Genomic DNA, 27,329 nt, shown 5'->3' with positions numbered 1-27,329 from the left:
GGTTAATACAAACGAGTTGATGCACAAGTACGGAAAAGTGTACTGAATATCATTTTTAGCCCCATCACTCAATGGTGAAGATTCACTTATAAAATACCTCTAGTAGCCAGATCTTCACCAAAATGTAATCATTAAGGCAGTGTCACACACCCATCCTGTCAACAACTTTTTGAAATATCTTATTCACAGACAAACAGACAGTCAGAGACAGGGATGAAAACATAACCCGAAGCTGCACCTATCCGGCCGAGTCATTCCAAAGACTTTAAAAATGGTCCGTGCTGCTTTCTTCCTTGCTTGACGGTCAGTATTTAAAAGGATAGAACATGGGCAATCCACATTGGTTGGCATCCATGGGGAGGACAAAATTCCTCCTGAGGAAATACCCCACCGAGTGTGGTGAGAAAGACAGCGCCATTGGTATGATGTCACTCGTACCAGAGTACCGTGGGAAGTGATGGCACTTCCCCCAAGCTCAGTAACCATGTAAAGGGTTTGTCTCATCAGCGTATGTGTATGTGTATGTGTATGTGTATGTGTGTGTACACTCTCCATTCCAAGCATTGGACCTTATATAAAACAGAAAAATCCCTCACCTCTTCATTCCTTTACACAAATCAAAATTCCTTCAAAAGAAGAGCAAAATAAATTGTGCATACCTCTGCAGATCAAGTATTCCTTCTCCCCATGCCAAGGTTTCAAGCACGCGCTGTAAAACAAATAAATAATGAAATAATGAAATCATCTTGGCAGCCAGCTTCAGCAAACCTGTTACCGACATCAATGTTTTGGCCACAGCTCAGAATACAATGATTCCTCATGAGCACCATTGAGAGTTCCAGCACGACACAGCATACACGCTAATGGAGGTTTACAGATGTACCGGTAAAATCTAGCCCAACTTGAGGTAGGACAAAAAAAATAAAGGTCTCACCTCGAATCGAGTGTACAGTTTTGCTTGCCACATCTGAAGAAGGGCGTAGCTGCCATAGAGAGGGTTCAACATAGAGTGACTAGATCGATTCCAGGCCTAGCAAGATAAGGTTATGAGGAGCAGCTGAAGGAGATGGGACTTCTTGCATGAAAAGAAGGTGATTATGAGGAGATCTGACAGAGATGTTGAAGATTATGAAGGGCATCGATAAAATAAGTGCAGAAGAGTTTATCGGCAGAATGGAAAGTGATAGGACCTGGTGACATAGCTTGAAAGTGAAGAAGAGGGGAGTTTAGACGGTAGTAAGGGAGGGGTCTTTAACTCAGAGAGTAGTTCATGCATGGAATTGGTCTCCCTGGAAAGGTGGTGGCAGCAGAAACAGTACATAGATTCACATTGGATCGGGGCGTCCAGGACAAGTCGAGAAACATTTCAAGACAAGAACCAATGACGGCCAGGTCGCCCTCAGTTGCAGGCCACTTTGACAGAAGGTAGCAATAATTTGTAATTCGTTTAAAGGTGCCAGTGATGACTCGCCGACTCTTCATGAAAGGCATTATTGGATCTTTAACTACAACCACCAAGAACAACCAGCGCTTCTCGATGGGTCCTTCAAGGAACAACAACCACAACGTCCCCTTTCTCCCTACTCGGTGAAATATATTCGATAAACTGAGAGTCAATTGATGTGGTGCTGATAAAGTGCAGGCATTATGGGCAAATGCCCTACTCGTGGACCCAAGTTCCTTGCATAAAATAACTGGATACTTTTCATGTAGCTGAGTCCCATGCAGCAGACTGTAAGACGTGGAACATTAATCAGACAGATGGATAGAAATGACATTCCCAAAGCCAAAGGAAAGCAGCGAAAATTCTTTACTTTTATATACAGAGTGCAATATAATCATACTCGAGTTTCCAGAAAGGTTCGAAAAAACAAAAATTAAAACCATGTTTCACAGAAAAGGGATAATGAGGTGTATGGTCCGAGTTTAACAGTGACTTGTGTGCGTGTGACAAATGATGTGCACCGACCTACCTCCGTTAGTGTCTCACAAATCACAGTAAAACAAATCAAATTAAACATGCTGGCAAAATCCATTCCGATTCTGGGATGGATTAAAGTTTCCATGACACAGAATTTACCAAACACAATCATGGTGTAGGTCGCTAATGGATTCCTTAAAACCAACATGATGGAAAAGGCGGACTACGTCTCATGTATTTGTCACCCCAATGCCCTCCCCCCTTCTCTTATAACCATTGAGTGAACTCACCACTCATTCAGAATTCCATTAAAACTACGAGACAACTACCCGTTGCTAACCCCTCCTGAGTGTCTAGTCTATGATGATCATGACCTCGTGGATCTTGAGTGGAGTGAGGTGCCCATCCTGACTACCAATAACTTTTACGATCATTTGTAAATAAGAGTAAGTAGCAAAAGTGCGAAGAATCAAGGATGTTCCTTCATCCACGAAGTTAATGGAAGGGAAGTTGTGTAGATAAAGAAAATGAAAGAAGTAGTATCGATTAGGCAAATATGGAGAAAAGGTGATAAAAGAATCCCATGCTCCATCGAAGCATTTATACAAACTGAAACTCGTAATAAAACAAACACTCGGAATCTCCATTCACAACCTGGTCGACAGAGGAGGGGAAGAAAAAAAAATGTGTAAAAGGAGGTGGCGAGGATCAAAAGGAGAAATTGGGATTTTTCATGGGAGAGAATGTCAATCGGGAATAATCACCATCAATGGCAATGAATCTTCCGTTCGTTCTTTTGAGGCAAAGGGCTCTCAATTTTCTCCAAAATGAGAACCGGCTTGGATTAAACCGCATGAACCCATCTAAAGCTGGAACCTCGGGCTCATCCATTCACCTGCTCGATAACCATCATACCGTGGGCCCTCACCCTCCTGCTCACCTCACTCTTGTGCACCTCACTCAAGCTCAGGTGTCCCCCACCTCTTATTTAATCCTCTCCCAACTTTCTCAATTTGCAATCACATCCATTAGTCAAGAACATCCATCTAAGATGGGTTGCCAAGTTCAAGCTTTTATAATCCTACAGGATAACTTAAGATAGCTTCGTATCGGATAGCGCTTTGTGGTACAGTGCTGGCAGAAGTAGAATACATCTCATTTTGTAAAAATCTTCCCAACAATCCCACTCAATCTCGACCACGTCTCGCAGGTCCTTCCCCATAAACCCGATCAACGATTGGAAACTTCTCCAATCAATTTCATCGTTTCAACGTCAATTTCCCTCAAGCAAATCTTCCTCGTTTGCGGGTTTACCGATAACTCTTGCGGTAAAAAAACATCAGAATGGGCTCTCTGACGAAGCAGATGAGAAATATGCAAGTCAAACAAGAAAAAAAAACAAAAACCAGAAACTTAAAGAAAAGTAACAGTCTTCAAAAAGACAACTGCAACATCTCGAGTTGTCCGGGGTGTGGCACAGGTATGATGGACCGAATGTCCTCCTGTGAATAAGTCTCCATCAATCAGCACCGTTTGCTCAAACCCCAGGATTCAGAAGGAAGTGTAGTGGAGCCTGCTGAACCATAACTGAACCAAAAAAAAAAAATCATTCACCAGGCCAAGACCAAAGATGGTCCTGTCAGTGCTTCAAGAGGTTGTTGTTGTTGTTGTTGTTGTTGTTGTTGTTGTTGTTGTTGTGCAACGTTCATCTCCATCTGAAAGACGAAGGAAGCACTCACTGACCACTGATCACGACCGAGGGATTCGCGAGAACAAGACAATTCAACGAAGCAAGTCCTTGAGGAGGAACCACCGTTTGCAAAATTCCTCACAGATGACCAGCTGATGGACGATATGGGCGAAGGAAGCAAATTACGAGGTCAGAGTTGAAAGAGCCAACCTGTGCATACAAGACTCGACGTGCATTGAACAAACGCTGCCAAATACAAAATAAAAAAACATGTAAACAATACAAGTATACAACAGTGCTCTGCCAATACACCTCACGAATTCAATCGCAATGCGATATCAACACCAAGCCGGATAGACACCCGAATCACCTGGTCCAGAAACCTCATGGAAAACAAAGCACTCAATGGAATGGTTTTCCTTCTGATATTCCCAGCCTAAGGTTCCTTCCGTGCTGTGAAGTGCTGTGCCGTGCTGTGCATCTCAGGCGAGCGTGAAGACCGACGTGGTGCCGCAGAGAGCCTCGCCCAAAACCCGCACATCCACAGGAGCAGTAAATCAGGCACACAGACGATTAACCAAGGAGACGCGCACGGATACACCACATCGGAGGAACCGGAGGAACCCGCGGAACCCGAGGAACCCGAGGCGAAATGGACACGCTCACTCGGACGGACGGACACATAAAAGCTCCGGGTCCACCCAAACGGAGCTTTACGTGGTGCAAAGACCGCCCGTCACGCACTCGCTTACAGGGTCCGGGTACACGTCGTCCTGGCAACCACTCACATAGCCGTACCTGCCAGCTGCGGTCCCTGCGCTTGCACACGGCTCTGCGTCTCTCTCTTTGTAGCGGCGCGTTTACCAAATTATCCCCCATCGTCTGTCATCCCGATCCCCTCCTCCAGCGTGGGCCTCGCTCACACGGCCCCGCCCTGCAGCCATGACGTCACTCATTGGGCGGAGCATCAGCGCCGGAGTTTTCGTCCGTCGCTGGATTGATCGAAAGGAAGAATAATTATTATTTATTAGTGTTTCTCGTGAAGCCTCGTGTCGGTCCTCGTCAGCGGGACACGTAGAACAACAGATGACATCGACACAAACGTTGATTGATGCATTTGCTGGGGCTGGCGGGACGGTAAAGGGCCCGGTGTAAAGACTTCAAGCTATCCCCCCCCCTCCCCTTTCAAGTTACCTCCTGGTAATCTGAAATCGATTTCATCCTACCCCCTACGATCTCAGATTACCCCCCCCCTCAAAACATTTACTTATGTTGTTTATTTACAAAATATAGTAATTTAATTGATATTGAAAGCTAATTAGGGAAAAACCACTGATCACGTGACCGCCTTTTAATTGTTTGCAGTGAATTTTGATTTTATTATGAATGATTTTATTTTAATATTGTTATTAATTGAAATCAGTATTTCTCACAGTTATCGTTTTTTGCCATCTTTTTATGAAATCCTTCTTCGATATAGTTGATACAAATAGACAAACTGGTATATCTTTTTAACCAACTCAGACTTCTTCGATCTATAATTCCAGCTGTGTGTGTGTGTGTGTGTGTGTGTGTGTGTGTGTGTGTGTGTGTGTGTGTGTGTGTGTGTGTGTGTGTGTGTGTGTGTGTGTGTGTGTGTGTGTGTGTGTGACCGCCGTTTCTCGACAACCACTGGTCCGATCTAATTGAAACTTGCCAGGTATATTGCTGGGAACCTGAGGATGTGCCTTTTCAAGGTTTGATATTAATCGGACAAATGGTTCCCAAGTTATGGCCATTTATTTATCAACCAATGACAGGACACGGTGCTATGATGTCACGAGTGTCGTCACAATCACAATTCTTTTATTTGTTTATAATTTTTTTGATATGATGTCACAATTGACGCTGGGGACCTGAGTATGTGCCTTTTCAAGGTTTGATATCGTTTTTCTTCATCCGTTTCAGCTGTTTCTCAAGTGTTTCCCAAGTTATGGCCATTTATGATACGGTTGGTCCGATATAATTGAAACAATGCCCCAATCCAGTCGTCGTTTAAAAGAGCGAAGGAATAAAGCTGCGCGTCGTGCACGCACAATGGAATCGGACGAAGCACGAGCTGCTCGCTTGACACGCGACGCGACGCGACGCACGTGACAAGGCATCGTGCAGCTGAAACGGATGAAGCACGAGCTGCTCACTTGGCAGACAACACTGGACGCGTGACAAGGCGTCGTGCAGCTGAAACGGACGAAGCACGAACTGCACTATTGACGTCACAATAAAAAAGTTTTTTTTATTTTTTGCACGTACGGCCGGCCACACACTAGTATTTACAATTATGGTAACAACGAAATAAAATCAATGCATAAGAAAGGCAATGAAAACAGCTTATTTTTAATCCACAATTTAGTTGTGGTGGTCGTATGGCAGCTTAGCTGCCGGGGTAGCTATCATTTCTTGAAGCGCGACTGTGTCGCTGATGCAGTGCCCCTCTACCAGTACACACACTGGAACTGGTACTCATTTCGCCGACCTCGGAAGGATGACAGGCTGAGTGCGCAGCCTGGTGTTGACTCAGTGGTTAGGGTGGCGGCTTGGGATCCTAGGGTCCTGAGTTCAAGCCCCGTCGTCCGCTGAATTAATACACCAGGTGGAGTTGACTCAGCCTGTCATCCTTCCGAGGTCGGCGAAATGAGTACCAGTTCCAGTGTGTGTACTGGTCGAGGGGCACTGCATCAGCGACACAGTCGCGCTTCAAGAAATGATAGCGACCCTGGCAGCTAAGCTGCCATACGACCACCACCACCAATACAATTAACATTTTTGTTACATTTTTTTATGTTTCCAGACTTTGAGACGAGCTTTCAAACTTGTATGTTTTACGTGTTCTATTCAATAAACGTATCATGAATTGTGGGCATAATAATTTATCATTTCAGCGAAATCAGGGAGGGGGGTAATGTCAAAATGCGGGGGTAATATGAAATCGGGTTCAGGCTACCCCCGGGGGTAACTTGAAATCGATTTCAGATGACTGGGAGGTAACTTGAAAGGGGGGTAGCTTGAAGTCTTTACACCGGGGCACGAACACTCGCCTCGAAGCTGTCTAGCCTGGGTTCGAATCCAGACCCAGCTAAAAACTGTCATCACCGGTGTTTTACAGGCAGAGTTTCCAGATTTTGTTAATGTCGTGAACAAACTTCAGTCCATCACGGCTGATGAAGGTTGCGGTCAAGTTTGATCGAAATCATCGTATGTGTAGTTTCAGAGAAGAAGTTGGACGGACGGACGGACGTCCCATATAAGCTCCCTGGAACTGCATTCCAGGTGAGCATAAAACAAACAAACAACCATAGGGTGGCACCCATTTCACAAGCTTGCTGGGTTGTACGTCCTCCTGCGTTGAAGTTCCCAATAAGATAACTCATAAAGTTTTCAGTTTTGCCACACCTGCCCACGTAGCACGTGCACAACCCTTCCTTTATTTATTTATGACATCACAAATCTTCCTGGGAGTTCCCTGAATCTACTGTACCGTCATTGATTTCATTGATGTCCGTTAATCCGTTCTCAAGTAAAAGCACGACAAACAGACAAACAAGAATGAGACGTCATGCAGAGCACGAGGATGGCGAAATCCATAAAAGAAATTTGACCTTAAAAAATACTTGGTGGTTGAATTCAATGACCAAATATGCAAATCCTCTTCAAATTTCAAGTGAGTCGGATGAAAACTGACAATTTCAGAAATTTGGCCGATGTCGACTTTTTGGCCATATGTTCATCTTTTGGTCTATGTTGACCTCAAAAATACTTGTTCATTGAATTCAGTGACCTGATATGCAAATCCCCTTCAAATTTCAAGTCAATCGGATGAACATTGAGGATTTTAGAAATCCCACCTAAGTTGTTGACCTTTGGCCTATGTTGACTTTTTGGCTATGTTGACCTGAAAAATAATTGGTGGTTGAACTCAGTGACCTGATTTGGTGATTGAATTCAGTGAAAATTGAGGATTTTAGAAACTTCACAAAGTTGTTGACTGTTGGCCTATGTTGACCTCGACCTCAAAAACAATAGACTTTTTTCTTATGACGAAATCCACCATGTGGTGAAGTTTCCTGAAGATTGGTTTGAGATTGTGACCTGTAGGTGATTGACAGACAAACAGACAGACAGAATAATGCACAATATCAACCAATATACTTGAAAAATCTTCGATTTTCACAAGTAACAAGACAAACAGACAGACAGGCAGATAGAGAGACATGGCTCCTTTTATAATGTCGAATAACAAATACAACCCATCGCTACGCTGACGGGAATATTAAGATGGAGGCAGGGCGACAAGGGGTGGGGGAGCAGGGAGTGGTGAGGAAGGGGAGGTGGGAGCGACGCCTTACCACACGTCGCTATATACTCCGGGAGGGGGGGTGGGTGCGAGGAGGGGAGAGACAGGGGTAGTGGGGAGAGGGAGTGTTCTGAACTTGCGTTTGATAGGGGGACTTGAGGGGGAAAAGAGGGGAGGAGTTCTCGATTTCAATTTAGTCTGGGGACTTGAGGGAAAGAAGGGGGGAGGGGGAATGGTCCCCATCTGCCGGCATTAGTACAGGATTGAACTAAATGGGGTACGTTAAAACAGCACGTTCAAATGTGTCATCTTAAACAATGGCCGGACACCACCCAAAGACGTCCATTGGGGGAAGAGGGGAGGGGCTTTTGGAGGAGGTCAGTATTGTTACGAATTTGGAATTTGATTGCACACAACATACAGGTTCCTTTCGTCAGCTATGTCGATAAGTGCTTGTTCCCAAGATAGCTCACCTTTCATAGTTTAAATGTTCAGAAATCGATTATATGCGCTGCGGATCAATTTAATAGTTAAGGAACGAAAAAATGGAGACGTCCTTCCCCCCTCTTCTGCGAAAAGGAAGAAGAACCCTGCCGTCCCGTGACTCATGATGTCAACAACTCCCTCCCACCCGTGACTGAGCGGGGGATGGAGCACGAGGGCATGAGTCATGAGTCACGCCGGGAGCGGGGGAAGGGCGGGAGAAGGATAAGAGGAGATCTTTTATTTCGTTCGGGGGCAGAGTTGGAGAAGGGAGTTGAGTAGTAAGCTTTTTGCTTCGGCAGAGAGTAGTCGCTCAGCAGACCTTCGGGTCCTGTTTGGCTTGGGTTAGGGTTGAGGCCTTCGGAAGCTTTTTGCTTCGGCTGGCTCAGTGAGCTTCGGCTGAGGCCTGGCTGGCTCGGGAGGAGGCTTTTTGGAGGCTTTTTGCTTTGGTGGTTCAGTGAGCTTTGGCTTCTGCTTGGCTCAGGAGAGCTTTTTGCTTCGAGCTGCTTTGGAAGAGAGTTGAGCTGGTCGCTCGGCTCGAGCTGCGCGTGGTGGCTTCTTCTTCTTGGTTCGTGGAGCTCTTTGTTCTCCATTTTGGTTCCCGGCTTGGTGTGACTCATCGACCTCATCGTGGAGGTGGATCCTCAGGGAAGTGACGCATCGACGGGAAGGATCGGCGCCTCGTCTCACCAGCACATGTTGAGAAGCGCGGGAGGATTCGCGGGAGCTCGGGAAGGATCGCGGCTCATGGCGATTGGATCCAGCTCACTCTCGATGGAGCCCGGGTCCGAACAACTTGAAGACCACATGAGGTGGAGAGGTTCGAGATAGGTTCTGGGTTTCAGCTCACCTGTCCTCCGATCTGGAGCTCATTATTAAATGCCTCTGCCACCATTTCTTGAGTGTGTGTGTGTGCGTACGTGTGTCCGTGGGTCCGTCTAATAAGTAGGAAATTGTTAAGTGCTTTGTGTACTGTAAATATTTGCATTGCATTTCATATAGACGGTCATAGTTCTTTTGTCGTGCTTTTGTTGCTTGTATAATTGCATACGTGCTTTATTGTAATAAATGTCCTTGTGTGAATGTTAACCTGTTTGTTGCATCCTCTTCCCTGAATTGAGCTGCCATCTTGCACTCGGAATATAGTTGGTCTTTAAATAGCCGGTAAAGTGATCGGGTCCAACGGGACTGCGCGATAATACCCCGCTCGGTTATCCCAAAAGGAAGCGAGCTGCTTAAGCGGCTCGTTTCCAAGCGGTCCCGTTGAGGTACAATCTCTCGGTAACCTACCCGTGCGAATAATTAGGTAAATCGAAGATTTGGCGATCGGACCCTCAAGCGCAGGTAGAGTGTGGACAAGGTTGTGGTGTGGTTACAAACACACCCGTGGCTGGTTTCCGGCGTTGATCCGGAAAGCCGCGACTGGATTGTCCGTTCGGTGGGTGAAGCGGCCGCGATTGGCGAGACGCAGTCGTTCGCACGCCGACGGGCGGGAAACCGTAACAGTATGAAGGAAGGTAAGGAAAGGAAGGGCGTTTTCCTTCAATTGTCAAAAAAGCTGCACCACTGTTTATGTTTTTATTTTATTTCCACACGTGACAAGCTCGAGAATCTCTTAACCTAAACCGAATTGTGGAATTGATCCTTGCAGCAGTTCAGAGTGCTAAAAAGGCGTTCGTTTGTCCAATTCTCCCATTCTTTGACACGCCTTCCTCTCCTCGACCTCCGGAGAGTTGTGTGGTGGTGGAGGGGGGTTGAGAGGAGAAGAGTGTGAGGGGAGACAAAGTGAAGGCAGCATGATAGGAGGGGAAGGGAAGGCAACATGAGAGAAGGGGAAGGAAAGGCAGGGGAAGGGAAGGCAGTGTGAGGGGGAGGAAAGGTGGCGTGAAGGGCAGGGAAGCAGCATGAGGGGAGGGGAAGGGATGGCAGAATGTGGGAGGGGAAGGGATGGCAGCATGAGGGGGGGGGAAAGCCGCTTGAGGGGAAGGGAAGGCAGCTTGAGGGAAGGGAAGGGAAGGCAACAAGAGGGGAGGGGAAGGTCGTGTGAGTGGAGGGTAAGGGAAGGTAGCATGAGGGGAGGGAAAGGGACGGCAGCATGTGGGGAGGGGAAGGGAAGGCAGCTTGAGGGGAAGGGAAAGCAGCGTGAGAGACAGGGAAGGGAAGGCAGCAAGAGAGGTGGGGATGGATTGTGAGGGGAGGGTAAGGGAAGGTAGCATGAGGGAAGGGGAAGATAGCATGAAGGGAAAGGAAGGCAGCATGAGGGGAAGGGAAGGGAAGGCAGCATGAGGGGAAGGGAAGGGAAGGCAGCATGAGGGGAAGGGAAGGGAAGACAGCATTGTGGGAAGGGAAGGGAAGGCAGCATTATGGGAAGGGAAGGGAAGGCAGCATTAGGGGGTGGGAAGGGAAGGCAGCATGAGGGGAGGGGAAGGGAAGGCAGTGTGAGTGGAAGGGAAAGCAGCATGAGGGGTGGGGAATGGAAGGCAACAAGAGAGTAGGGGAAGGCAGTGTGAGGGGTGGGGAAGGGAAGGCAGCAAGAGAGGAGGAGAAGGTACTGTTAGGAGAAGGAAAGGCAGCATACCAGGGTGTTACCGGGACGATAAAATGCACCAAAACAGCAACTGCTTGCCTGCTTTTTATAAAACGTTTTCTTTTTAACTGCAGTGTTCTGCATAAAACCGGGCTGGAGCATATAAAAATTAAAATCCACAATATCTACCTGGCAAATGCCTGCCTCCATGCTTGCATTCTCGCACATGCAGCGAGCTTTGCACCCCTCCGGTCGGCTCACTCCAAATCAGATTCGTACATGCTACACTCTGGGGAAGCCATTTTAAATTCAAACCAAAGACGTCAGTCTTTAACAACCCCCTCATACGCGTTCCTCCAACGTACTCTCAGTCCATGCTAACCGTGCATACACCCCGGCGATACACTCATCCTTTCACTCGCACACATGCACAGATTTCCCCACACCCGCACTGCACGGCACATCCTGTGTGGCTTCGTGCCGCAGCACGTCCACTCGCCACGTGCAGAAGTTTCATTGTCCACAGGCAAGCTGAATTGTTAGAAACATATATTTTCATCAAACTTGTACAAAAGTTCCTCCTCTTACCCAGATAACTTTCCCGCTAACAGATGCTCTCGTACAACGTGCTGTGACGTCATTTCCATTTGCGAGGAAGATTATCATTGATTCCATTGACACACTCGATGCACCTGATGCGGTTCATGTGGTGTGAGTATGATTCCCAAGTCCTTGCTTCACACCAAATTGCTATACTTCATTGTGAACTCTCACTCTGCCTTGTTTTGTGCTTCATTGACTATAATTAAAGTTAATGACTTCTTCATTAAAACAATAATGTTCACTCATCCCGTGTATTCACTTCACCGATATCCACACTGACCAAAACTCTCCCATGATTTTCTCACGAGATCTAATGGAATTATGAGAGCTGCGATATGTGATCGGCAACTACCACTACTATTGCTTGTTGTGTACCGGACAAGCCAGCATATGGTATCGGACGTCCAGTAGACAACAACTAATACAAGCACTGGATTCTGGGGAACATGTTGGAGAGATAAAGCTGCGGTGCATCGTTTGGGAATGTCAAGATCTCTGACCTTGATTTCGTAGATGATGCAGTCATCTTTGCGAAGACTTTTGATATCCTTTCGGGGGTCCTCGAGGTGCTGAATGAGGAGTCGGAGCGGCTGGGATTATGGGTTTCCTGGGTCAAAACTAAGATCCAGGCTTTCAATGACATCTTGGATGCTGCTGTCCTGTCTGTGCCTGTTTGTGGTGAGGATGTTGAGGTCGTGGAGAGATTCACTTACCTCGGCAGTGACATTTATGTCTCTGCCTGCTGTGAGTCAGAAGTCAATAGACATGTGGGTCGGGCCTGGGGACATGGATTCACTGGATAATGGGGTGTGGCGCTGCCGGTACCTGTGCGGGAGGACGAAAGTCCGAGTCTTCAGGTTCTTGGTGCTTCCAGTCTTGCTCTATGGATGCGAGACTTGGACTCTGACCAAGTATCTGAGTCGGAGACTTAATTCCTTTGGTACCAGGTCTCTTCGAAGAATCCTTGGCTCTAGCTGGTCGTACTTTGTGTCCAACGAACAGTTGCTCAGAGAGACTCAAATGAGATTTGTTACCTGCATAGTCTGTGAGGATCAGCTGCGGCTGTATGGACATGTGGCTCGTTTTCCTGATGCTGATCCTGCTACCAGATTCTCTCAGCGAGGGAATCTCATGAGTGAAGGAGGCCATTGGGCCGACCACGTGCCTCGTGGTTGCAGCAGGTTAATCGGAATCTCAAGGAGATTGGGATGGGCCAGGCATCTGCTGGGGGGATGGCCAGACGGAGGCCCCTGGAGTACCAGTGGAGTGGACGCAGCGCCGCGCTGCTCTGGTGCACGCTCCAATACTTGACCTGACTTTAACAGCCCCAATTATTCCCACTCTGTGGGGTCGGCTGGGTAATGAATTTGACCCAAGTCTTTCAAGAACCGACTGGCCCGTCTTGACGTTCGACCAAAGGTGATTTGGATAGGAATTTGGAATCTAATCACGTAGCTGGAGATAACTCCCCTACTCTTCCGAAAGATATCCGTGAGGTCTTGATCAACCAACTAATGCGAGCAGATATGACACCCGGCTTAACGTTCATCCAAGGAACGAAGCACCTTGTGATGCGACGCCCTCCTGCGAAGCACCAGTTGGACAGTTTATAGTCAAGTGGGGAATCGACGGGTCGACGGCGAGACCTCCGCACTGTCCGATAGGACAGTGCTTGAAATTGATGGATTGATCCGTTTTATCGGTAAAATATATTCCCCATTGTTGTTTGGGTCCATGATGAAAGGTATCCGTGAGAAAGCCTCGATGTAATCGAACATAGATCCACCTTGACAGATCACGGAGGAACATATCTGCCATTGAAAACACCCATGAAAGTGTCCACGAGGTTGTCCTTGTTGTAATTAACATGCAGTGCACTCGCTCGAGGAGAAAAGGTGGAATAATGGAAGGGATGAAAAGGGGTACTTCTGGAGCCGGGGGTGTCAATCTGCAGTGGAGGAGTCCACAGACGGCCCCCTCCCCCTCCACCTTAAAGCTTGGTACAGCGAGAGTGGGGGAGGTTCTCGTACGTGCGTCACGAGGATACGCACGAGGCTCACGGAGACATCGTAGACCGGAGACAAAGTGGTGAGCAACTCGGAATGCCAATGAGCGGCGCAAGAGCAGTTCCGGCTCCAGTGTTGCTATTTCGGGGAGCGCTGAGCACCCAGCATTGATAGGGTTAAAATGCACATCTCACCCCCCTTCTCCTCCACGGCCCGGGCTCGCTGTGGAACCAAATACGCCCCCCACCCCCCAAACACGCACACAGTCACATATATATATATATATATATATATATATATATATATATATATATATATATATACATATATATATATATATATATATATATATATATATATATATATATATATATATATATATATATATATATATATATATATATATATATCTTCTTTCGGCTGCTCCCGTTTGGGGTCGCCACAGCGGATAATCCGTATGATCCGCATCGTGATTTGGCACATGTTTTACGCCGGATGCCCTTCCTGACGCAACCCTGGTCGCCTCTTACGACACAGGGATATGGTACACCTATTTTAACTATGGTATACATCGGCCAGTACAACAGTACTCACTTCGCCGACATCGGAAGGATGACAGGCTGAGTCAACCCCCTGGTGTATTAATTCAGTGGCCCAACGGGGCTTGAACTCAGGACCTTTTGGATCCCAAGCCGCTGCCCTAACCACTGCGCCAACACCAGGCTTTATGTGTAATATATAATATATGTATATATGTATATATATATATATATATATATATATATATATATATATATATATATATATATATATATATAGACACACACATGCATATTATATATATATATATATATATATATATATATATATATATATATATATATATATATATATATATATATATATATATATATTGTTGTGGTTACCAAATTCGCAAACCACCATTCAGGTCCCTTAGGTGAGGTATCTCGGTAAGTACATGTGTAGTTAGGCCCAAAACCCGTTGTCTAGTGGGAATACATGTCATTTATACGTGCTGCGACTCTTCAGGATAGCCGTTTTTCTTTTTACTATCTTTATTTTGGACCAACCGCCATGATCACAACCACAACATCAACCACCAACCACAACGCCGCTTCACCACAACCGCCACGACCTTCCCGTCACACTCGCAACCGTAGCATCGCCACCGTTCTGCCCCGCTGTGGGTACCGGTGTTGGACTCATGCAGAACGCGCGTCGAACAGCGTGTACAAAATCACGGATTTTGTGCTTCAAAAACGGATCAAAAACGACACACGCCCACTTTTTGCCGTCCAATCGGTGAGCGAGGGGCGATTTGGCCCCGCCTCCAGAACGATCGATATATGCAAATTTGTGGATCAAAAAGCCTTCACGCCCACTTTTTCTCGGGCCAATGGGGAGCGAGGTGAAAGGTCAAAGGGAGGGGGTCAAAGGCGAAGTTACCGGGGGATAAAAGGACGGTGTTCGTCAGTCAGAAGAGAGTGGCAAACGAGAACGAAAGAAGTCTGGAGCCCGGCCTGCAGTGGCTGGAGAAGCTGAAGAGAGTCGGACGAGGGGTGCTCGCGCCGGTGCCAGGAGCTGCACGCCCGAGGGAGGCCGGCAGCGCGACCTGGCCGAGGTGGAGACGCACACCAGGGATAATAAAGATCCTCTATACCCCGAGCATCAGCAACCCCCTCCTGTTTCCCCCCCGCGCTGAGATAGTGCGACCAAGGGGGCCCCGTTCCCACCCCCTACCAGGCACTGTCCACGAGGCCCGCGGGTTGCGGGGCCATCGCCGCTCAGCGTCTCATCACCAGACGGGTAGGCCCGACCCGGTCTCGGCCTCAGGCCTGCCCCATTCTTGGGGGATTTCTTTTCCTTGGTTTTGGGTATGTGTTGTCGGCGCCGTCTGTGAAGTAGAATTGTATAAGTGTTGCCGTGTGCTCGGTAGTCGGTATTAGCTCTGCACTGTGTTTTCGCTTTTATATTTGCTTTTTGTGTAAATGGAATTGTGTTTTCTTTTTTTTGTGTGCATTTGGTGGAATTGTATTTGTGTGCTTCCCGTGTGCCGCGAATAAATGTGCTTTATTGTTGAACTGTTCTCCCGCTTCGCTTCGTCTTTTCCTCCATTGAATCCCCATCTTGCTTCACGTAAAGGGTTGGTAGTGGGCTGAATACGCCCGATAATTAATCGAACCGTCGAGGTCGACGATAACACCGCTCGGTTATTCTGATAGTACGGAACGGGTCGCTTAAGTGGCCCGTGTCCGAAGTCGACCTGCGGCGAGGTGCGATCGCCCGGTCTACCCTCCGCGTGGGTACTTAGGTAGGTCGAATTCGGCGAGCAACCCTATCCCACGCGGGGGCTGATTGGCTCGATCGCGGTGAGACCGAAAGGTCCACCCGTGACTGGTTCCCGGCGTTAGTCCGAGAGGGTCACGACTGGATTGTCCTTCCGGTGGGCGACGTGCCGCGATTCGAGTTACGTGGCCGTCGCACGCTGGCGGGCGCGAAGACCGCAACACTGGTGTCAGGTCGTGCGATACAAATTCATCGCCCTCCTCGCGGCACTGGTATTGGAGAGCAGGAAAACGGGCTCTCCTGTCTCCGGCTAAATTCACGGGAATCGGTCCAGGGGTGAGAGAAGCGACCCCCGATTCCCTCCAAATTACGAGCGAGCAAATTAACCCTTCGCGAGAAGCAAGATGGCGTCTCAAGGCGAGCGGGAGCCGGGGGTATTAGAAATGTATATGTGTAGTAATGTAGAATCCATGGTCCAGGATGGAATCCCCGAGCAGGAAATGTTGATTGTGCAGGAACACGGACTCGCCCAACTGAACCCAGAACCTGAGGTGGGTGCGGCAGCGGCCGCGGTGTATGACACCTTCCCCCCCCCTCTCCACCAAAACCCTTCCCCGACCCCTGCCGAAACGGCTCACCCAAGCGCACCCGACATGACCCAGCTATACACCATGCTGGCAAAAATGTATGCGGAAACGACAGCGAAGATGATTGCGAACATGAACAAGCAAATGGACGAAGTAAAAAGGAAGATGGATGCAAACACAACTGAATTTATAAACGAAATGAAAGGCATGAACAAGCAAATGAAGGAAGAAACGAAAAAGCTGCGGGGTGAAACGCAGAACATGGGCCGATGCCTGCAGGCGGGCATGAAGGCCGTGACAAAGGAAATAATAGTTGAGACAAGGGAGGTAAAGGGTGAAGAGTTGGTGAAGAGACACGGGAGATAGAAAAAATAGAGGAAAGACTACACGATGAAGACGGGGTAAGTGACGTGCACACACACACGGAGGTAGTGGAGGATAATGGGGGTGAGCTGGCGGACTGGGTAGAGACCCAGTGCGAGCACCTGGATGGCCTCCTCCAGGAACGAGGGGAGGGAGTATGCCCCCTTGAGGCGAGTCACGACCAGGTGAGTTCGGTCGTGCTTTGCGAGGTTGAGGAGGCGAGTGCTGTGAACGGGTGCTCGGAGAGCTTGGGGGGTATAGAGGCCCCGGAGACCCTTGTGGGGACACGAATCCCCAGTGTGGTTGTCCCTGTGTGTGTGGTGCAAGGTGTGAGTGCGGCACCGTGTGTGGAAGCGACCCCGTGTGTGAGTGGTGTGGTGGCGATGGTGCCGGAGTACGTGCTTCCCAGCACGCCGTGTGTGGATGAGGCACGGAGTGTGAGTGAGGCACCGCGGGTTAGTGCCCCCGCGTGTGTGGGTGAGGCACCGTGTGTGGAAGAGACCGCGTGTGTGAGTGTCGCCGTGTGTATGAGTGAGGTACCGCGGGTTAGTGCCCCCGCGCGTGTGTGGGTGAGGCACCGTGTGGAAGAGACCGCGTGTGTGAGTGTCGCCGTGTGTATGAGTGAGGTACCGCGGGTTAGTGCCCCCGCGTGTGTGGGTGAGGCACCGTGTGTGGAAGAGACCGCGTGTGTGAGTGTCGCCGTGTGTATGAGTGAGGTACCGCGGGTGAGTGCCCCCGCGTGTGTGGATGAGGCACGGAGTGCGAGTGAGGCACCGCGGGTGAGTGCCCCCGCACGCGTGAGTGAACGGCCGTGTGCAAGGTCGCTGTGTGCCAGGGAGACCGTGTGTGTGAGAGAGCGGTATGAAAGGGAGATGTCGGTTGGCATGCGGGAGCACGCAGCCGCGTCTCCCGGTGTGAATGTGATGGAGTGGAGTGTGTGCGTCGTAACACGCAGGTGTGCGTGGGTCGAATGGAGACGGAGACGGCGACATGGGAGAAACGAAAGCCGAGTAGCGGCTGTAGTTGTTTCGGGGACCGTGCCGGGTTCACCCAGCAGTGAGCACGCGGTTCGTGCTGTGCAACGCACGAGACCGCCACGTGCTCGCTTGCGAGAGTGAAGTCCCGGTCCGGAAACGCACGCGGTGGATTTGCCGATCCCGCGGACGGACAAAGTTTCGGCAGGTAAATGGATTTGGACCGGACGGGTTCTCCACGCGATCGTGTGTGTTAAGCTCCAACGGGCAAAGCACATGTGTTCGCGTGGGGAACCCCTCGAGACGTGTGGCTTGTGTTTTTTTTTATGCGCACGGTGACGCCATGGCTGCACGTGGGGTTGGAATCCGGCAGGAGGGGTATCTCTGCCGGATGGTCCCGTCCAAGGAGGGACGAGGAACACGTGCAGCTGCATGACGTCACGGGCAGGTGCAAAGTGCGCGAGCTCTGAGTTGCCGCGCAGGTGCTGCGCATGGAAAAAAAAAAAAGGAGCAAGCCTCACTTTCGGGTGTACAGGATTCCTGGGCAAGGGGTGGAAGACCCCCTTGACCTGGGCACAGGATGGAAACTAGTTAGGGGGAAGGGTTAGCTTAGTTAGACCGACTTCATGGGGCAGGGGTAAGTCCTCATGGAGTCCGTGGAATGGATTAGTTAGAGGGATTGTAGCCAGATTTAGGTTGGGAAATAAAATGAATTTTTGAGTTAGGAGACAGTGACAGACTTGTGAATGTGTAGAGGGGACGTAGTTTAGCTACGTAGTGTTAAAAGGAACGTGCTATAGTTTAAGGGACGACGTGGGAGCACGAGTTAGTTAGGGGATGCAGATAGAAGGATGGCAGAGTTCAGTGGTGTGTGTGTTGAAGAGAGTTGGTGAGTGAAATGGAAGCATGTGCTTGGTGAGTGAGTGAGGCCAGCGGGTCTGTGTGTATGGAGTGAATGGGGAATGCATGGTGCGATGAGTGATTGGGGGGAGGAGTGACTCCCGCCCAAGGGACCCCGGGGTCAGAGTAAAGTGAGTTAGCTGGGTTAGTCAAATTAACAAAAATGGAGGTCGTTTTGCTGTTGGTGGGAATGTAGGCTCGAAACCCATTTGGAGGGGTGCAGGAGCCCTGTTGACGGGCTTGGGAGCGTGGCTGCGAAAGGTGAGTATCGCTGAGTGGGTACCCCGGGCACCAGGCTAGTCGGCCGCGGTAGGCCAAGGGCCCATGGGGGGCCGGGATAGAGTAGTGGGCACGGGTGCGCCTGCTTGGTGCGGGGGCCCGGGGCGCCATTAGCCGCGTGGGCAGTGTTGTGGGCACGGGTGACCCTCGGAAAGGGGCCGGGGGGCCGGCCTGCCACGTGTGCGTTTCAGGGAGGTGCCATGGGGGGCACTCCCCGGTGTTAGGGAGCTGGTAGGCTCGGAGGCAGTGTAGTGCCCGGGGGTGCCATAGCGGGAGATTCGGCAGAGGGTCGTGCCTGCCAAAGGGAGCCACGTGTCCCAGCCAGGAGACCGTGTGAGGGCACGGAGCTTAAAATTGGGGGCGAGGCCCGAAATTGTAAGGACACCAACACAGGCGACGGGAATCTGGGTTGTTAGAACCAATAGTTTAAGCGAGAGGCGCTTGTTGAAAGCCCCGGGGTAGTTTAGCAGTTAAATGGTTAGGGTAGATTAGGAGATGTACCCCTCCGCACCATCCATCCCCTCGCTGTCGTTGTGGGCCGCTGGACCCACTTGGTGTTAAGATCGCCGAACTCTGGGGAGGCCATTCTGAGGCTTCGTTGGGCCTCGACACAGGACGTTAGCTCTCCCTTATTCCCCTCCGGGAAGGGAACGTAGGGGTTGGGAGTAGGCTAGGTGACAGGATAGGTTAGCCGAACAAGGACGATAAAGGGGGTTAGGGGACGATTTATAGTGGGGGAGTAAAAATAAAAACAACAGAAAAAAAAGAAGTTGGGGCTAAATTGGGGTTTGACAAATTAAGGGAGTGGGTATGTATAGTGACAGGCAAAGGCGATAGGTTGGGAGGGAGACAGGTAGGTAGGTCCGAGCCCGCCTTCCAAGTGGCCAGCACCACCGCACTCCCTCCACCAACCTCCATTGAACGGCAAAGGCTGGCCAACTTCATCGGCTGGCCGTGTTTTGCTTCAAGGCGGAGGCCGGCCAACTTCATCGGCAGCTGTTGTTTTGCTGCAAGGCCTGTGCCATCGGCTGGCCGTGTTTGCTTCAAGGCCTGTGCCGGCCAGTTCATCTGCCCGCTATGTTTGCCTGCAGCGGCCTTCTTCTGCGGGCTGTGTTTGCCTGCTACCTTTGCCATGCCATGCCCACTGCCCACGTTCACCAGCCCCGTTCAATTTTTGCTTTGCCCCCCTGTTCATTTCCATGTGCGCCAGGATCAAGGCAACAGTTTGCAAGCTGCGAGAACTGCCCTGTTGGCAGCTACAACACGGGCCTGCAGTGGCAGCCCGTGCACCGTGTTTGTGTCCATGCATCCATTCGTTGTGCTCATTGCGTGCGCCACTTGAGCTGGCACGGAGACTACGTTTGTGCAGCCCATGCACCGTTGTGGTTCACTGCGTTCAGTTCAAAAAGGGAAGGCCTTGGACTGCGTGTGAGCAGCCAGCCACGTTCCCTGTCACCTGCATTGTTTTGAGCCAGAGACTGCATGTGGGCAGCCTGGCTCCCTGCTAACTGCTTTCTTTTGCAGAGTTCAATGATCCTGGGCCATGGTTTAGTGTAAGATTTGTAAGTTAAGGTAAGATGTACTGTACATATGAGTGCGCCCCCGGCATGTTTGTCTTAGCGCCGGCAATTTTATTTAAGTCGTCCGTGTGAGTGAGTTTGTTTAGATAGTTACGCAGCCCTCAGGTTATTTATTTTGGGGACACAAATACCATGAATGTCGCACTCAGGGATCCGTAGGTAAAGTGTACTAGGGGAAAACTACACATGATGGCACACGAAAATTTGACGACTCGGGACGAGTCTGTAAAAAGGGAAGGGGGTAGTGTTGTGGTTACCAAATTCGCAAACCACCATTCAGGTCCCTTAGGTGAGGTATCTCGGTAAGTACATGTGTAGTTAGGCCCAAACCCGTTGTCTAGTGGGAATACATGTCATTTATACGTGCTGCGACTCTTCAGGACAGCCGTTTTTCTTTTACTATCTTTATTTTGGACCAACCGCCATGATCACAACCACAACATCAACCACCAACCACAACGCCGCTTCACCACAACCGCCACGACCTTCCCGTCACACCTCGCAACCGTAGCATCGCCACCGTTCTTGCCCCGCTGTGGGTACCGGTGTTGGACTCATGCAGAACGCGCGTCGAACAGCGTGTACAAAATCACGGATTTTGTGCTTCAAAAACGGATCAAAAACGACACACGCCCACTTTTTGCCGTCCAATCGGTGAGCGAGGGGCGATTTGGCCCCGCCTCCAGAACGATCGATATATGCAAATTTGTGGATCAAAAAGCCTTCACGCCAACTTTTTCTCGGGCCAATGGGGAGCGAGGTGAAAGGTCAAAGGGAGGGGGTCAAAGGCGAAGTTACGGGGGGATAAAAGGACGGTGTTCGTCAGTCAGAAGAGAGTCGCAAACGAGAACGAAAGAAGTCTGGAGCCCGAAGCCTGCAGTGGCTGGAGAAGCTGAAGAGAGTCGGACGAGGGGGTGCTCGCGTCGGTGCCAGGAGCTGCACGCCCGAGGGAGGCCGGCAGCGCGACCTGGCCGAGGTGGAGACGCACACCAGGGATAATAAAGATCCTCTATACCCCGAGCATCAGCAACCCCCTCCTGTTTCCCCCCGCGCTGAGATAGTGCGACCAAGGGGGCCCCGTTCCCACCCCCTACCAGGCACTGTCCACGAGGCCCGCGGGTTGCGGGGCCATCGCCGCTCCGCGTCTCATCACCAGACGGGTAGGCCCGACCCGGTCTCGGCCTCAGGCCTGCCCCATTCTTGGGGGATTTCTTTTCCTTGGTTTTGGGTATGTGTTGTCGGCGCCGTCTGTGAAGTAGAATTGTATAAGTGTTGCCGTGTGCTCGGTAGTCGGTATTAGCTCTGCACTGTGTTTTCGCTTTTATATTTGCTTTTTGTGTAAATGGAATTGTGTTTTCTTTTTTTTGTGTGCATTTGGTGGAATTGTATTTGTGTGCTTCCCGTGTGCCGCGAATAAATGTGCTTTATTGTTGAACTGTTCTCCCGCTTCGCTTCATCTTTTCCTCCATTGAATCCCCATCTTGCTTCACGTAAAGGGTTGGTAGTGGGCTGAATACGCCCGATAATTAATCGAACCGTCGAGGTCGACGATAACACCGCTCGGTTATTCTGATAGTACGGAACGGGTCGCTATGGCCCGTGTCCGAAGTCGACCTGCGGCGAGGTGCGATCGCCCGGTCTACCCTCCGCGTGGGTACTTAGGTAGGTCGACCCGGCGAGCAACCCTATCCCACGCGGGGGCTGATTGGCTCGATCGCGGTGAGACCGAAAGGTCCACCCGTGACTGGATCCCGGCGTTAGTCCGAGAGGGTCACGACTGGATTGTCCGTCCGGTGGGCGACGTGCCGCGATTCGAGTTACGTGGCCGTCGCACGCCGGCGGGCTCGAAGACCGCAACAATATATATAAATATATAAAAATATATATATATATATATAAATATATATATATAAATATATATATATATATAAAAATATATATATATATATATATATATAAATATATAAATATATATAAATATATAAATATATATAAATATATAAATATATATATATATATATATATAAATATATAAATATATATATATATATATATATATACAGTCTGGGTTCGGAGTGGAGCTCAGAGTGGAAGTCGGGCTTGAGGTCGGAGTGGAGCCTGAAGTCCAGCCAAGCCTGCAGTGCCGTGCAGAAGTGTGGGTTGGTGGAGGCAGCCGGGGAGATGTCGCCAGCCAGCAGCATAATGGTCCGAACGACGCTGAGGAGTGAGCGGGCTCTTAAGAGAGCATCAACTCTAAAAGAGCAAGGCCCGTTCGCTCCTCTGAGGCGTCGTCGGCTAGGCCCGATCGACCAGGCCGCACGGCTCGGCCTGGACCAACCGAGCTGCCAATACACCAGCTGCCGTGTTGACGACGAGACATCGAGGGTCGCCCAGTGAGTCACCACGAGGGTGGCAGGTAACCTGCACGGTCTCGCGGAGCTCCTTTGGTCTCCACAGCTCCGCCGAACAATAAAGGCCTATGGGCCCTGTTCTCCCTATTGTTTTCTTTCTGGGTTTTTGCATGGAAGTCTGTGGTGCCTTGTCTATAAGTAGAATTGTTATAAGTGTACATAATAAATAGACAACAGCTGTAGGTTTTTCTTGCTCGTGTCCTGTCCCTTACCCCCATTGCTTCATTGACTGCATACGTGCTTGTATATGTGCATACGTGTAAAATAAATGTCATTGTTTGAATGTACAACTGCTCGTTGCGTCCCTTCCTCCATTGAGCTGCCGTAATTGCGTTCGGAATAATAGCTGGTTTTTAATAGCCGATAAGATAATCGAGTCCGACGGGGCTTGGCGATAATAAACCGCCCGGCAATCGCAAACGGCGTGAGCTGCTTAAAGCGGTTCTTGTCCGTACGGGTCCCGTCGAGGTGTAAATCCCCGGCATTTCTGTCTGCGCGAATACTTAGGTAAATCGACAATTCGGCGATCAACACTGTCGCGCGTGGACAGAAAAGTTGGCTGATTTACGGTGTGGTTAAAACACACACCGGAGCTGGATTTCGGCGTTGATCCGAAAGCCGCGACTCGGATTGCCACGGTCGGTGGGCGCGCGGCCGCAATTCGCTAAAAAGCGGTCGCCCGCACGCCGGAGTGGTGAGAATCCACAACACTGGTGTCAGGAGTGGGATTCAAATTCATTCCTCCTCCAAACCAAATTAACGGAACCGGATCAAGGGTGTACGAGGCGACCCTCCGGTTCCATTAAATTCCGAGCGTATAGTTTTTTTATTACCGATACGCAAAATGGCAGCTCAAGGCTACCGGGGGCAGGGAGAAATAGTTTTTAATGTAGAATCTGTGGCCCGGGACGGTTCGTTGTATTATAATAGCACCACCAATCATCGTCAGTGGGAGGGGCCTGTGCAGGAACTTTACCGGCAACCAAAAATGAAGTCGCAAAATGGCGGTGTGGCCGCACCTCAGCGCGGCACGAGACGTGAGCGGGTTGCTATTAATAGCGCAACGAGCCGCACGGCACAGGGGAAGTGCTCCCGCCCACCAGTTCAAACCACGAACAGCAATTTGGATGCGATGAGGGGCGACATGGATGCGAACATGCAGGAGCGATATGCAAACACTGCGGGGCAAAACGCAGAGCATTGGGCTGAATCTCCAAGCAGGGCAGGAGGCATTGAGGACAGAATTGGACGAGGTGAAAGGCAAAATGGTGGAGATCGACATGGTACGAGAGGAGGTGAACAAATTGAAAGGGAGTGTAAAAGGTGTGTGGTCCGCGATGGAGGTGGGCAAGAAGGACGTGACAGGCGAAATAATGACGGTCGGACAGGGGGTGAAAGTTATTAAAGAAGGACAAAAACGACTAAAGGAGAAAGCAAGGTTGAAGTACGTGGAGATAGTGAAGGAACAACGAATGAAACAGGAAAAAGAAATCAGCCAATTGAAGGAAACTATGAGATTGGAGAATGAAGAACATGAGAGATGTGGGGTAGAAAAGAAAAACAATATGAATTTGAAATTAACCAACTCAAGGAGAGAGCAAAGTTGGAGTCCACAGAGATGGAAAAGCTCCGGAAAAATAATGAACAACTCAGGGGGCTCAGAGAGGAAGAACGACTCAAATGAGAAGGAAAATGGAGCCAGGAAGAAACGGAAATAATAAACGAAGTGACGGAGAAATTAAAGGAGGTGGAGGTGACGATGACGGAGACGCAGGAATTAAAAGAAATAACAGAGACATGGGAGATAGAGGATGAATTAAAATAAATTAAAGACGAACACACCCACATGGAGTTAGCGAGGGACAATGAGGGGGGCTTGGGGAATGTCCCGTGACCCGGTGCGAGCAGCAGGATAGCCTCCTTCAGGAACGGAGGGAGACGCTATGCTCCCTTGAAGCGGATCACGACCAGGTGGGTCCGGTCGAGCTTTGGGAGTTCGGGGGGAGGGGGCAAGTGCTGTGAACGGGTACACGCGGAGCTTGGGGGGTATGAAGGCCCCGGGAGCGCTTGTGGTGGTGCGGATCCCCAGCGTGATTGTTCCGGTGTGTGTGCTTACGAGTTTGGCGAAGTGCATGTTGAAACACGTGCATAGTGTGAGGGAAAGGGCGCGCATGAGTGAAATGGCATGCGTGGGTGAAAGAAACCGCGTGTGTGAGTGAAATGGCATGCGTGGGTGAAAGAAACCGCGTGTGTGAGTGAAATGGCATGCGTGGGTGAAAGGCCGTGTATGAAAGAAACCTCGTGTCTGAGTGAAATGGCTTGCGTGGGTGAAAGGCCGTGTGTGAAAGAAACTGCGTGTGTGAGTGAAATGGCATGAGTGGAAGAAAGGCCGTGTGTGAGTGAAATGGCATGCGTGGAAGAAAGGCCGTGTGTGAAAGAAACCGCGTGTGTGAGTGGAATGGCATGCGTGAGTGAAAGGCCGTGTGTAAGAGCGCGGTATGATAGGGAGATGACGGTCGGTATGCGGGAGCACGCAACCGCATGTCCGAGTGTCATGGTAGGGTGTGTGAGCGTCATGGCACGCGTGAATGTGTGCGTAAAATTGCGACAAAGACAGCGCCAGACGAGGGACAAAGGTCGAGTAGCGTCCGTAGCCGTTTCGAGGACCGTGCCAGATTCGCACAGCAGCGCGCGCAGGGCCCATGCTATGCTTCGCACGAGGCCGCCGCGTGCGCGCCTGCGCGAGTGAAATCCGGTCCGGAAACGCATGCGGTGGATGTTAGCCGATCCAGCGGACTGACAGAAGCTAGGTTGGATAGATGAATTTGGATCAGATGGGTTCTCCAGGCGAGCGTGTATGTGGATCAGAGCACATGTGCTCGCGTGGGGAACCCCTCGAAACGTGAGGCTTGCTTGGGATGCGCAGTGACGTCATGGCTGCATGGTTGGAATCCGGCAGGAGGGGAATCCCTGCCGGATGTTACCGTCCGAGAAGGGACTAGGTGCGCGAAGCGTGAACAGCTGCCATGGTGTCACGGGGAAAGAGCGCAGGTTGCGAATTGCCGCGCTGGTGCACATTAAAAAAAAAAGAAAAAAAAAAGAAATCCTCGCCACTTCGAGCAAACAGGATTCCCTGGGCAGGGGTGGAAGACCCCCTTGCCTGGGGCACAGGAAGACACTAGTTAGGGGGAAGGGTTAGTGATAGATAGATAGACCGGCTTCATGGGGCAGGGAAAAATCCTCATGGGGCCCGTGCATTGGATTAGTTAGAGGGATTTTAGGATGGAGTATGGGATTTTTGGAGACAAGGACAGACATTGAATGTGTAGTGGGGAAGTAGCTCAGATACGTAGAGTTAAAAGGATGTGCTATATTGTAAGGGATGACGAGGGAGCACGAGTTAGTTGAGGGATTTAGTGAAGAAGAATGGCAGTGTTGAGTGATGTGAGCGATAAAGTGGAAAATGTACTTGAGCGAGTGAGGGCCAGCGGGCCTGTGTGAATGGAGTGAATGTGGTATGCATGGTGCGATGAGTGATTGGGGGGAGGAGTGATTCCCACCAAAGGGACCCCGGGTTAGTGCAAAGTGAGTTAGTGGGCTAGTCAAATTGACAAAATGGAGGTCGTTTTGCTATTGGTGCGAATGTAGGCTTGAAACCCGTTTGGAGGGGTGCAGGAGTCCTGTACAGGTTGGGAGCGTGGCTGCGAATGGTGAGTATCGCTTAGTGGGCACCCCAGGCACCGGGCTAGTTGGCTGCGGTAGGCCAAGCGCCTAAGAGGGGCCGGGATAGCGTAGTGAGCACGGGTGGGCCCGCATGATGTGGGGCCCATAGTGCCAATAGCCACGTGGGCAGTGTCGTGGGATATATATATATATATAGATATATATATATATATATATATATATATATATATATATATATATATATATATATATATATATATATATATATATATATATATATATATATATATATATATATATATATATATATATATGTATATATATATATAAACACACACATACATATACATATTATATATTGTTACGGCTGTGGAAATTCACAGGACACCATAAAGGATTTCCTCAAGATCAGTTATGCCGATAAGTCTGTGTTCAGACAGATTTCCCCACCATTGTCTAAGAGAATTATTCGTGTGATCAGGGCTGTGATCTTTGAGATAGTGTTTTTCTTTAACTATCGTTATTTTGGACCAACTGCCATTACTACCACCACAAAGCGCCACCAACCACAACAACCACGATCGCCACCACCACCTTCTCGTCAACCGCCCAACCATACCACCACACCACCCTCACGACCACCACAAATGCCAGCATCACCTTCTCCACAACAACCACCTT

General features: G+C 49.7%; 1 protein-coding gene across 8 annotated transcripts in view; it reads right to left on the bottom strand.

Annotated features, from left to right (window-relative positions):
• Positions 1-27,329, bottom strand: part of LOC147026600 (ras-specific guanine nucleotide-releasing factor RalGPS1-like) — a 278,462-nt gene that overhangs the window by 208,652 nt on the left and 42,481 nt on the right. The window contains exons 1-2 of one of the 8 annotated variants that reach the window (XM_085882179.1): positions 4,410-4,598; positions 660-709 (exon numbers count right to left, since the gene is read on the bottom strand). The gene's annotated coding sequence lies outside the window, so the exon portion shown is untranslated. Of the gene's footprint in view, positions 1-659; positions 710-3,535; positions 3,561-3,981; positions 4,007-4,409; positions 4,599-27,329 lie in introns of those variants that run through there. The other 7 variants (XM_085882171.1, XM_085882177.1, XM_085882178.1 and 4 more) reach the window with 7 other exon arrangements.

The sequence above is a fragment of the Eptatretus burgeri genome, chromosome 5, assembly GCF_056783735.1.
Source record: "Eptatretus burgeri isolate ZD-2024b chromosome 5, Ebu_testis_v1, whole genome shotgun sequence".
NCBI lineage: Eukaryota > Metazoa > Chordata > Myxini > Myxiniformes > Myxinidae > Eptatretus > Eptatretus burgeri.
Note: the sequence above shows the minus strand (reverse complement) of the source record. Positions and strands in the feature narration are given on the sequence as shown.